Genomic DNA, 12141 nt, shown 5'->3' with positions numbered 1-12141 from the left:
TCTTATCCCAGTGATTTCTGTTTCTCACTGCTTTACCAGCTATTTTGAAATCTGGCCCTCATCATCATGCCCTGCATGTGGTCGATTTAGTGATTGTTCTGAGGCTTCTGGGAAAGAAGATACATGCTCTGTTCACAGCGTATGGAGTTTGACAAATATCTAGCAACTCGATAAATTTTGTGGCATACAGAGGGCTAGGATTTACTCATGACCACAGAGGAATAGGAAAGTGTGGAAAAGTAATGGGAAAGTGCTGGCTGCTCAGCCGTGTCCCACAGACTGTATCCTGCCAAGTGTCTCTATCCACGAAATTCTCTAGACAAGAATACTGCAGTGGGTAGCCATTCCCTTCTAATATTCCACAGGGGATATTCCCAGCCCAAGAATCGAAATCAAGTCTCCTGCATTGCATGCAGTTTCTTTACTGTCTGAGCCACCAGGTCAGGAACATACCCTGGAGAAGGGAATGGTGGACCCACTTCAGCATTCTTGCTGGAGAATTCCATGGACAGTGGAGGAATAGGAACAGTAAGTCAAAGATTTCCCACCCCCTTCATTGGAATCAGGCCCAGTTAATCTGATCTTTTGAATCATTTTAGGGGAGTGGGAGGGGAAGAGGCATATGTGCTCTGCTCCTCATTTTGATTCCATTTTCCTTCAGTATTCTTTTTTTTAAATCTGAATTTTCTACTTTTTGTAATAAAAAAGTTACCCTACTAAAGAAATAAGACAGGGACATGCAAAAAGTTTGAGAGATGGCTTCAGTAAAAACCATGTGGTGCTTAAAAGAGGAGACAAATCTTCAGCTACTTAGAGAGTTTATCTATTTGTGTGGCACAGTTCTAGAATGTTCTGGAGGAGAGATTATACTGAGTTATTAGATGAAGAATTGTTGTCCCAAGGTTACATATAGATTTTTGGGGGTCTCTTTGTGCAGAGTCCAAAATAAGAGAGGATATTAAGACGTGGAATTCAGATGGATCTAAAAATCAATCTAGTATCATCAGACTCTTCTGTATTTTAAATAAAGAAAGAAAAACCAAGGAGGGAATTTCTCATTATAGCTGAGGCGACCAAATTGGATAATCATCTGATAACTTTTTAGGATGTCTCCACCCTTCCAAATCTTGCACTTTTAAAAAATATTTTTTAAATTAATGTTTATTGCTTCACAATGTTGCGTTAGTCTCTGCCGCACAGCAAAGTGAATCAGCTGTCTGTATATATATATATATACCCCCCTCTTTTTTGGGCTTCCTTCCCATTTAGGTCACCCCAGTGCACTGAGTAGAGCATTGAGCATTCCCTGTGCTCTACAGTAGGTTCTTATTAGTCATCTGTTTTTTAAAAAATATTATATTTATTTTGACTGCACTGAGTCTTAGTTGCAGCATGCAGAATCTTTTAGTTGTGGCACGTGGGATCTAGTTCCTTGACCAGGGACTGAACCAAGGGTTGCATTAGCAACACAGAGTCTCAGCCACTGGACCACCATGGAAGTCCCAAGTTATCTGTTTTATACATAGTAGTGTATATATCAAACCTTACACTTTGTACAATTACTGGGATACATGGGCAAGAAAGAGGAGCCTTTTTTTCATGACCCAGAGGCACTGAAAATGAATCCCCAGGTCAGCTTCAGAGTCTAAGTTGGTATAGACTGAGCTCTATCACAAATGAATCTAAAAGGTTATGGCTAGAACACAGTAGACATTTGTCTTCTGTTTCCAGAGTTGTTTCAGCACCAGGGATGTGAATGGCTTTGCCTTCTGTATGTGCCATGTGTGGCTCAAACTGGAGCCATCCCTGGGGACTTCCCTCGTGGTCCAGCTTCCAATGCAGGGGGCCTGGGTTCAATTCCTGGTTAGGGAACTAGATCCTGCATGCCTCGACTAAGATATGGCACAGCCAAGTAAATAAATTTTAAAAATAGAAATTAAGTATTAAAAAAGCTGGAACCATCCCTTGTTGAAGAGGCAGGCTTTCTTGGGGAATCCCTCTTCCTGCCAACCTTACTCGATAGGTAAAGAAATGCGGGCTCAGAAAGGGGAACTGACTGCCTGGAATGACTTACATGCCAGTGTGTGGCAGGTCACATCCAAACACAGCAACTTCAGGGTTTCCACAGAGTTTCTGCAGCAGGTGCTGACTGCTGCCCTGCTGTGTCCCTCCCTCACATCCAGTGGGTGTGACACATTGTGGAAAAAAACACTCTTGGTCCCTGGGATGGGATTTCTGAGGCTCACAGAGGGATTCTCTGTCTGCCGTGGATGACAGATATGACAGAGGTACAGAAAAGGCCATTTTGTGCATGAACCTGAGGGCAGAACCCAGAGTCATATCAAAACAAAGTCTGAGCTTTGGGGCCATTCATATTTTTTTTTCTGGGTCACTGGTTGATGTCTGCCATCTGTCAGAGAAGAAGGTTGAATCTGCTAGGGGTTTTTTCTTAGCCATGGTGGGTTGATGTTTGCCTATGACTTGGGACCTCTCAGTCTTCAACCAGCCAGTTCACTGGTCGCAGGTCCATGTGGGAAATAAGAGACTTTTGCTTCAGACTGTCCAAACCCTTCCAATTCTATTGATGTTTCCTGGTGTGAATTTTGGTACATGGCTTCCTAAATAAAAGCATGGACTTTCTCTTGCAGGGGACTGAATTACAGCAATTCTGAGCACTGAGGAGCAAAGGGGAGCTTTGTGCTCCTTCTTGGAACTAACACTTTCCCCCAAGCTTTATGGACACTGGGACTCAAGTCCAAAATGGCACTGGGTTCTTATGTCCAGAATGTAAGGATCTTCCCACCACCCATCTTGTCTTTAGCAGAGTGTTTACCCTTCCCCAAGGTCACCTAAGTGGGTCAAAGGATTCTGACATCTCAAAATCAAAGTCTCTGGGTTTCTTTATTGACCATTCTCCAGTAGGTGGGTGAGTCATAAAGGAAAATATACATTAAAATGAGTGCTTTTGGGGTATTGGTTGATATTAAAATGTGAATTTTTAATGATTTTTCTCCTTAGCATGTTAATGTGATGGATTATTCATATGATAGGTTGTTAATATGGTTGATTGACTTTCAAATACTGAACCTACCTTGCATCACTAAAAGAAACCCTTTATTATTTTTATATATTGCTGAATATTAGTTGTTAATATTTTAAGAATTTTTGCACTTATTCATGAAGGAGACATGTAGTTTTCATTCTTTTAACTGTATTTGCCTGATTTTGGTATAAGGGTAATTTTGGTCTTAGAAAATGAGTTAGAAAGTGTTCTCTTTTCTGGAAGAGATTGTATAGACCTGGCATTAATTTTTTAAAAGTCTTTATTGAACTAGTTACAATATTACTTCTGTTCTACATTTTGTTTTGTTTTGTTTTTTTGCCGAGAGGTATGTGGGATCCCCAACCAGGGATCAGACCCGCACCCCCTGCATTGGAAGATGAAGTCTTAACCACTGAACCACCAGGGAAGTGGCAGAACTGGCAGTAATTCTTACTTGAACAATTCAATATAGTACTGGAAGTCCTACATAGCTCAAAGGCAAGAAAAGGAAATAGAATGGATATAGGTCAGAAAGGTAAAAATAAAACTAAACCTATTTGCAGATGACTTGATGGTCTCATGGACTATCCCAAGGAATCTACAAAGAGAAAAAAATCTTAGAACTAATAAATGAGTACATCAAGGTCACAGGTTACAAGATCAATATGCAAAAATTAATTGCATTTCTATAAAATTGCAATAATACATGAAAAACAAGATTAAAAATAGTGTCATTTACTATTGCCAAAAAAAAAAAAAAGAGAGAGAGAGAAAGGCTTAGTGTATTAGTCTGGAGAACCAAGAAAGCTGCTGGTAGAATTTAGTCTGAATTCAAACCCTGAGGACCAACGGAGCTAACAGTGTAAGACCCTGTCTGATTCTGAAGGCCTAAGAACCAATGTCCAAGGGCAGAGAAGATAGATGTCCAAGCTCAGACAGAGGGCAAATTCACCTTTCCTCTACCTTTCTGTTGTATTCATGACCTCTACAGATGGATGATACCCATCAGCATTTCTGAGGGCACTCTATGCTCTTTGCTTCGTCTACTGATTCAAATGCTGATCTCTTCCAGAAACACCATCACAGACACACCCAGGCCATCTGAGCATCCCTTAGCCCAGTTGAGTAGACAGGTCACACTTAGGTGTATATACATAAATATATATATATGTATATATACACCTCTGTGCTCAGTTGTGCCCGACTCTTTGCGACACTTTGGACTGTAGCCTGCCAAGCTCCTCTGTCATGGGATTTTCCAGGCAAGAATCCTGGATTGGGTTGCCATTTCCTGCTCCAGGGGAATCTTCCCAGCCCAGGGGTCAAACCTGCATCTCCGGCTTTGCTGACGGATTCTGTACCCACTGAGCCATCAGGGAAGCCCATACACTCAGGTGTAAGTCTAACAAAATATGTTGTTGTTGTTCAGTCACTCAGTCATGTCCAACTCTTTGCAACCCCACGGACAACAGCACAGCAGGCTTCCATGTCCTTCACTATCTCCCAGAGTTTGCTGAAACTCATATTCATTGAGTCGGTGATACCATCCAACCATCTTATCTTTTGTTGACCCCTTCCCCTCCTACCCTCAATCTTTCCCAGCATCAGGGTCTTTTCCAATGAGTCAGCTCTTGACATAAGGTGGCCAAAGTATTGGAGCTTCAGCCTCAGCCATCAGTCTTTCCAATGAATATTAAGGGTTGATTTCCTTTAGGATTGACTGGTTTGATCTCCCTGCTCTCCAGGGGACTCTCAAGAATCTTCTCTAGCATCACAGTTTGACAGCATCAGTTCTTTGGTGCTCAGCCTCCTTTATGCTCCAACTCTCACATCTGTACACGCCCAGAGCCTAGTCTGGCTCTGAAAAATTAAAAGCCTCTCCCTATTGCCCTAGGGCAGACCTCAAAGAGAGCCCTGCTGGCTCTTAGGAGAGGAGAAAGGAGATTCCTCTCATACTGCTTTATGAGGCTTTCTCTTTCAAATGAATCTGCAGTATCATGGTGCTCAATCACTTCAGTCGTATCTGACTCTGTGATCCTTTGGACTGTGGTCAGCCAGGATCCTCGGTCAATGGGTTTCTCCAGGCAAGAATACTAGGGTGGATTGCCATTCCCTTCTCCAGGGAATCTTCCCAACCCAGGTGTCGAACCTGCATTGTAGGTGGATTCTTTACCTTCTGAGTCACCAGGGAAGCCCTGCAGTGTCATAAAGTACCACTGATTTGCTCATTTTTTAAATTCTGCCACATTCAAAGTCCCCTCCACCCTCCCCACCTCCTCCCTGCAGTGCCTGGCACTGTGCTCTGACCTCAGCAAGGTTACAGGACAGTGCATGGAAGGAATTTCAGCACTCACCACTCACAGTCAACTGGGTCATGCCCTCAACCCCCTCCACCACCCCCCCCCCCGCCTGCGATGCTCATTCCTCTGGGGGCCCATCACCCCCACCCCCCCACCCCCATCCCCACCTTACTGCATCTGTGCCCTGACCTCTCGACTTCTGTGGCTCTTTATGTAACCCAAGTACTAAATGTTCCGTCTGGGAGGCTGGCTCCAAGGAATTTCTCATTTTCAGATATTTATGCCTTAAACCGAAGACCAAATACTGCTGGTTCCTGCCTCCTGTCTCTTCGCAGCATCATTAGTCGTTTTCAAGAGCTGCATTCTGTAAGTGAATCTGCCAGCTTGTCATTGGTGAGTTCTAAGTTACCGGTGACACTTGAAGAAATGCCCAGAATAACCTCAGCCAGTCAGCAATGCAGAACCAGGGAGACAGAAGCTCCAAAACATGAGTTTATGGAGAACAGTGGGGATCTCATCTATAATAATCCAGTAATAGCTTGGATCCTTCTCCAAGGAGATAAGAAAACTGTTGTTACTTCCAACCATCTTCTCAGCACTCCTGTCAGAAGGACAGCAAGCAGAAGTTGGTGCTTCCCTGTTGCATGGGTACCCTGATACAGAGAATGTTATTAAAACTTATAGAAAGTTAACTAAGATGTAGATGCGAGTTGCTTAAGTGAATATTTAAGAAGGGAAGTAGTGAAGTTGGGAGAGTGAATCATTTATTTATCCACTCATTTTTGTTTTTGTTTTTCATGCATTCATCAATTCAGCAAGCTTCCATGAGCCCCTGTGTGCCAGACTTTTTGCCAAGAGGGGGACCAATACAGAGATTAATGAAACAGAATTCCCCTCTCAAGCCCTCATTCTGGTAAAAGAAACAGACTCTTAAGCAAATAACTTCAATGTTCTATATGCAGGACTGCCGTGTACAGTTGTTCAGGTGCTTCACTGCACAAATATGCTCAGCTGAAAGGGCAAGCAGGACCTGAAATCTGGTCCTTGGTCTGCTTGCTGGGCCTTTGCCTTGTGAGGAGCTAGGTCTGCCTGAAGAAGGGGTACTTTTTTTAGGCGGTGAAAAACCTATATAGTCCCATTCTGGCCATAGTGCTCTAGCCCCACATTTTTATAGCATTAGCTTCTGTAAACCGTTCCAGTTGCTAATCACAAATAGACGTCCTGATAATCGATTAGCTGCCACCTGATTTGGGTTCTAGATTTTACTCTGGGTCAAGGAGACCCTGTGCTTCTTCCCCTTTCTGGGCCTAGGTCTCCTCTCTGCAGTGTAGGAGTGGGCAAGATGGGTAAAGACCATTCTTCCATCAGCAATCTAGGTGAGTATCATTTCTTGCAGAGCGATGGTTCCTGCCTTTATACTTGGAGGCTGGTTATCAACAGAGAAACGTCAGTAAAGGCAGGATACTCTCAAGGGGACTTCTGGTAACAGAATTCTGGGACTTTAAACAAGACAGAAGGGCTGCCTGAGCTCCAGGGTCCAAACAGTGGAGTAGTCCATGCCCCAGTGCTGGACGCCATCCTTGTGGCAGTGTGATTGGAAGCACAGGCCAGTTAGAAGGCTTGAGAGATGGTGACTGGCTGATGGAGATCAACAGGTGGCCTGGGGCAGACTCTGCTTGTGTGTCCCAGACGCTTTCTGATTTTTTTTTTTAGCAGGGCAAAGGTCAGACTAAGAAGTAGGCATCAAGGTGGGGACTCAGTCAACACAGACATAGGGGCCCCTGGGAACACTTGGCGCATTGTTCCCTGAGTCTGTTTAACAACGATGAGTCTCAAAGGGGTCAGGGCTTCCCTGGTAGCTCAGCTGGTAAAGAATCTGCCTATACCGCAGGAGCCCCTGATTCAATTCCTGGGTTGGGAAGATCTCCTGGAGAAGGGATAGGCTACCCACTCCAGTATTCTTGGGCTTTCCTGGTGGTTCAGACAGTAAACAATCTGCCTGCAATGCAGAAGATGCCAGTTTGATCTCTAGGTTGGGAAGATCCCCTGGAAAAGGGAATGGCAGTGGAAAGAACACTCCAGTATTCCTGCCTGGAGAATTCCATAGACAGAGGAGCCTGGCAGACTACAGTCCATGGGGGTCACAAAGAGCTGGACATGACTGAGTGACTTTCACTTTAACCAGCTGTGCCTGCCAGAACCCAGGGAGGCCAGGGACAGGAGGCAGGGATGGGAACTGTCCATCACTGAGGTGGAGACAGTATGGTGTTGTGAGCTAAGCTTGGGGCGGGCCCTCTGCAGCTGAGTGACTTTGGACAAACTATTAACCCTCTCTGCAGCTTCTGTTTCCTCATCCATAAAAGGAACACGACAGTCTTGGCTTCGCAGAGTAGCTTTGAGCACTGGCAGTGTTGGATGTGCCGTCCTAGGACTTAAAAAAAAAATGTTTATTTCCTTGGCTGCATCAGGTCCCAGTTGCAGCATGAAGGGTCTGTTGTGGTGCTTCAGTAGTTGCGGTGAGTTGGCCTAGTCGCCCTGCCCCTTGTGGGCTCTTAGTTCCCTGACCAGGGACTGAACCCTGTCTCCTGCACTGGAAGGGGGACTCCCAAGCACTGGACCAACAGGGAAGTCCCCGAGCAGATTTTTCTTAAATGATGGCTCCCATTAATCTGAGCAAAATGTGCTGGAGTGCAGTACAGGTACGACTAGCAAACAGCTTTCTGTATGGCAAAGGGGGCATTCCACCCATCCCCCAGTTTATTATCATGCCTCCTTCTGCCACCACACACCTGGATGAAGGGACTCAACATCTAGCTTCTGAGACGCCTTCCTTTACTAGAGAGAATTTGAAGCAAGCCCATCACTATGTGTGTCTTCTAAAGACAGTGACAAGCTGTATCCAGGGTCGCTGGATTGGGGTTTCTGTTTTGGTTGTTGACAGGATCAAACAGATAGCTCTCACTGGTCTGTCAGGTCGGAATTGGACAGAGAGGACAAGAGAGCCGAGCTTAGGCAGGAATCTCATAGCACTGTGAGGTGCCCATTCTAAACACTGGTGCCCGCCCCCCCACCCCCAGTGTGTCCATGGGGCAATGGAACAGTCAGGCTCTGGGACTTCCAGGAAGATAGGGACTGTAATGATGATAGAGAACCTGCGGCTATCATGGCGGAAGGAGAGGAGCACAGTCTCCTACCCTGGACCATGTATAAAGCCTCTCTCATTTGATTCTCCTACCAACCCTGTGGGAGAGGTGTTGCCCCCATTCTATAGACAGACAAACTGAAGCTCAGAGAGGATGATGATAGACAAGTCAGGGCAGTACAGTGAGGAAGGGGTGATGCCAAAACCTGAACCCACACCTGTTCTGCCGTGTATATTCAACCTGGCAGGCAGATTTTGGCAGTAGCACACCCAGGGGGACTGACCCTCTGGATTGACACAGGTGGCTGAGTGCACAGGGGAGGCCTCCAGGGAAGCAGCCCTTGGAGGTGGGAAAGAAGCTCAGGGCTGCCTCACTAGGGTGACTAGAGGTAACAAACAAACAGCACACCCTCATGTTATACATCCAGAAGTAAAAGAGCTTCCAGGTTAATGTTGTTTTTCACTGTTCACTTGCTAAGTCATGTCTTACTCTTTTCAACCCCATGGACTGCAGCATGCCAGGCTTCCTTGTCCTTCACCATCTCCCGAAGTTTGCTCAAACTCATGTCCATTGAGCCACTGATGCCATCCAACCATCTCATCCTCTGTCGCCCCTTCTCCTCCTGCCCTCAGTCTTTTCCAGTATCAGGGTCTTTAGTAGTGAGTTGGCTGCTTGCATCAGGTGGCCAAAGTATTGGAGTTTCAGCTTCAGCATCAGTCCTTCCAATGAATATTCAGGGTTGATTTCCTTCAGGATTGACTGATTGGATCTCCTCGCTGTCCAAGGGACTCTCAAGAGTTTTCTCCAGTTCTACAGTTCAAAAGCGTCAATTCTTCAGCACTCAGCCTTCCTTTATGGTACAACTCTCACATCTATACATGACTATTGGAAAAACCATAGCTTTGCTATACACACCTTTGTCGACAAAGTGATAGCTTTGCTATTTAATATGTTGCCTAGGTTTGTGATAGCTTTCCTTCCAAGGAGCAAGTGTTTTCTAATTTCATGGTTGAAGTCACCATCTGCGGTGATTCAAGAGCCTAACAAAAGAAAATCTGTCACCATTTCCACTATTTCCCCATCTATTTGCCATGAAGTGATGGGACTGGATGCCATGGTCTTAGTTTTTTGAATGTTGAGTTATAAGCCAGCCTTTTCACTCTCCTCTTTCACCCTCATCAAGGCTCTTTAGTTCCTCTTTGCTTTCTGCCCTTAGAGTGGTATCATCTGCATATCTGAAGTTGTTGATATTTCTGCTGGCAAAAGTTAAATAAGCAGGGTAACAATATACACCCTTGATGTACTTCTTTTCCAATTTTGAACCAGTCCATTGTGGCAAATAGATGGGGAAATAATGGAAACAGTGAGAGAATATTTTTTGGGCTCCAAAATCACTGCAGATGGTGACTGCAGCCGTGAAATTACTATTTGGAAGAAAAGCTATGATCAACCTAGACAGCATATTAAAAAGTGGAGACATTACTTTGCCAAAAAAAGTCCATCTAGTCAAAGCTATATTTTTTCCAGTAGTCATATATGGATGTGAGAGTTGGACTATAAAGAAAGCTGAGCGCAGAATTGACGCTTTTGAACTGTTGTGTTGGAGAAGACCCTTGAGAGTCCCTTGGACTGCAAGGAGATCGATACAGTAAATCCTAAAGGAAATCAGTCCTAAATATTCATTGGAAGGACTGATGCTGAAGCTGAAATCTCCAATACTTTGGCACCTGATGAGAAGAACTGACTCATTGGAAAAGACCCCGATGCTGGGAAACATTGAAGGTGGGCGAAGGTGACAACAGAGGATGAGATGGTTAGATGACATCACCGACTCGATGGACATGAATTTGAGCAAGTTTTGGGAGTTGGTGATGGACAGTGAAGCCTGGTGTGCTGCAGTCCATGGGGTCGCAAAGAGTCGGACACGACTTGTGACAGAACTGAACGGAACTGATTGGTGATGCCAGTGGTAAAAAACTTGCCTGCCGATGCAGGAGACATAAGAGACAGGTTCCATCCCTGGGCTGGGAGAAGGGCATGGCAACCCACTCCAGTATCCTTGCCTGGAGAATCCCATGGAGAGGAGCCTGGTGGGCTCTGAGTCCATAGGGCTGCAAAGAGTCGGACACTGAAGTGACTTAGCATTGTTCCATGTCTGGTTTTAAGTGTTGCTTCTTGACCTGAGTACAGGTTTCTCAGGAGGCAGGTAAGGCCTTTCCACTTCCAGGTTAATAGGACTCAGTAATATAATCATATTATCAAGCTTCCTCCTAGCTCTCTGCCTCAGCTTCCTCTAGTCATTGTTGTCCCTCATAATTCTAAGATGCTGGCAGCAAGAAGCTCCACAAATCAGCCAGGCCCACCAGCCGTCATTAGTAAAGATAAGCCAAAGCTTTCAGGGTCTCCTTTCCAGAAAGAGCGAAGAATCCTTTCCCAGAACCTCCTGAGCAGACTTGCCCTCATATCTCATTGGCCAGAATTGAGTCACATGCTCACTCCTATACCAATCACTAGCAAGAGACCAGAAACTCTGTGATTGGCTTAGGCTCACCACTTCAGGTTATCTGTCCTGGGCCCGGTGGTGTGATGAAGCAGAGGATGCTAAGCCACGGAGCATAGTGACTCAAGCTCCAGACCTTGAGATGGGGGGTATGTGTGCAAGGTTGAGCAGCGACCCCTCCATGGGACTCGGGGAAGGGCATCCTCCAGGAGAGCCGCGGTCGCATTAGAGGAGAAGCTAGCACCCTGGGATGGTTCCAAAGGCTTCCCGCGCCGGTCTCAAGTGTTACATTAGCTGCTGGCAGAGGGAGGTCCTGGCGATGCTGGAGGCTTGATGGTTTCGCAGTCTGGACATCGCGGGGGCAGGTGTGGCTGAGGCCTGGTCTGTAGGAGGGAGCCTGTGAGGGCACGGGAAAATGAACAGCCTGTTTCAAACACTCAGCCCACACACCACACACGCGCGCGTACCCGTACACGCGTACAGCCTTGCCCGTTTACAATTGTGAGCTCTTCCGATGGCACAACGCAGCTTTTTGCCCAAGCCAAAGTGCCAGGCAAGGCCCTGGTTCTTCTTCAGAGAAATACAGAAGTGTTAATTATATCTTAATTGTCTTTTTGACATTTTCAACTGGACATCTCAGAAGCTCCCAGTACCCACCCCCTGGAAATAACTGGGAACTGACTGGGCCCCTCTTTCTCCATGTCAGCTTTTCGTGCGGGGTGGCAGGGCTTTTTACATGACAGGTAGCTTCCAAAAGGGCCAAAGAGTAGAAGCTACAGGCTTTTTAAGGTCTGGGCTCAGAGGTCCTGGAATATCACTTTTTTCTCCCTCCAGGTCAAAGCAAGGCATAGGGCCAGCCTAGAATCAAGGAGAGGAGAAACAGACTTCATCTCTTGCTGAGAGGAATGGCGTGTGGACACAGGGATGAGAAGCCTTGTTGGTGGCCATCTTGGAGAAGGAAAGCTCTCTATACAGAATTGGTGAGCAGGGGTGCGGGGGCTCACGCCCATGACTGTCTGATACCAAGTCCACACCTCCACATCACTGATCGCATCATAGACTTTTCCAGCTGGAAATGACTTGAGATCACACAGTGGTCCACAACCCTCAATGTCTTAACCTGAAATTCCCCAGAAGCAGATCCTGAGGCCCAGT

This window comes from Cervus canadensis, chromosome 17, assembly GCF_019320065.1.
Source record: "Cervus canadensis isolate Bull #8, Minnesota chromosome 17, ASM1932006v1, whole genome shotgun sequence".
Classification (NCBI taxonomy): domain Eukaryota; kingdom Metazoa; phylum Chordata; class Mammalia; order Artiodactyla; family Cervidae; genus Cervus; species Cervus canadensis.
The sequence above is the reverse complement of the archived record's forward strand: the minus strand, read 5'-3'. Positions refer to the sequence as shown.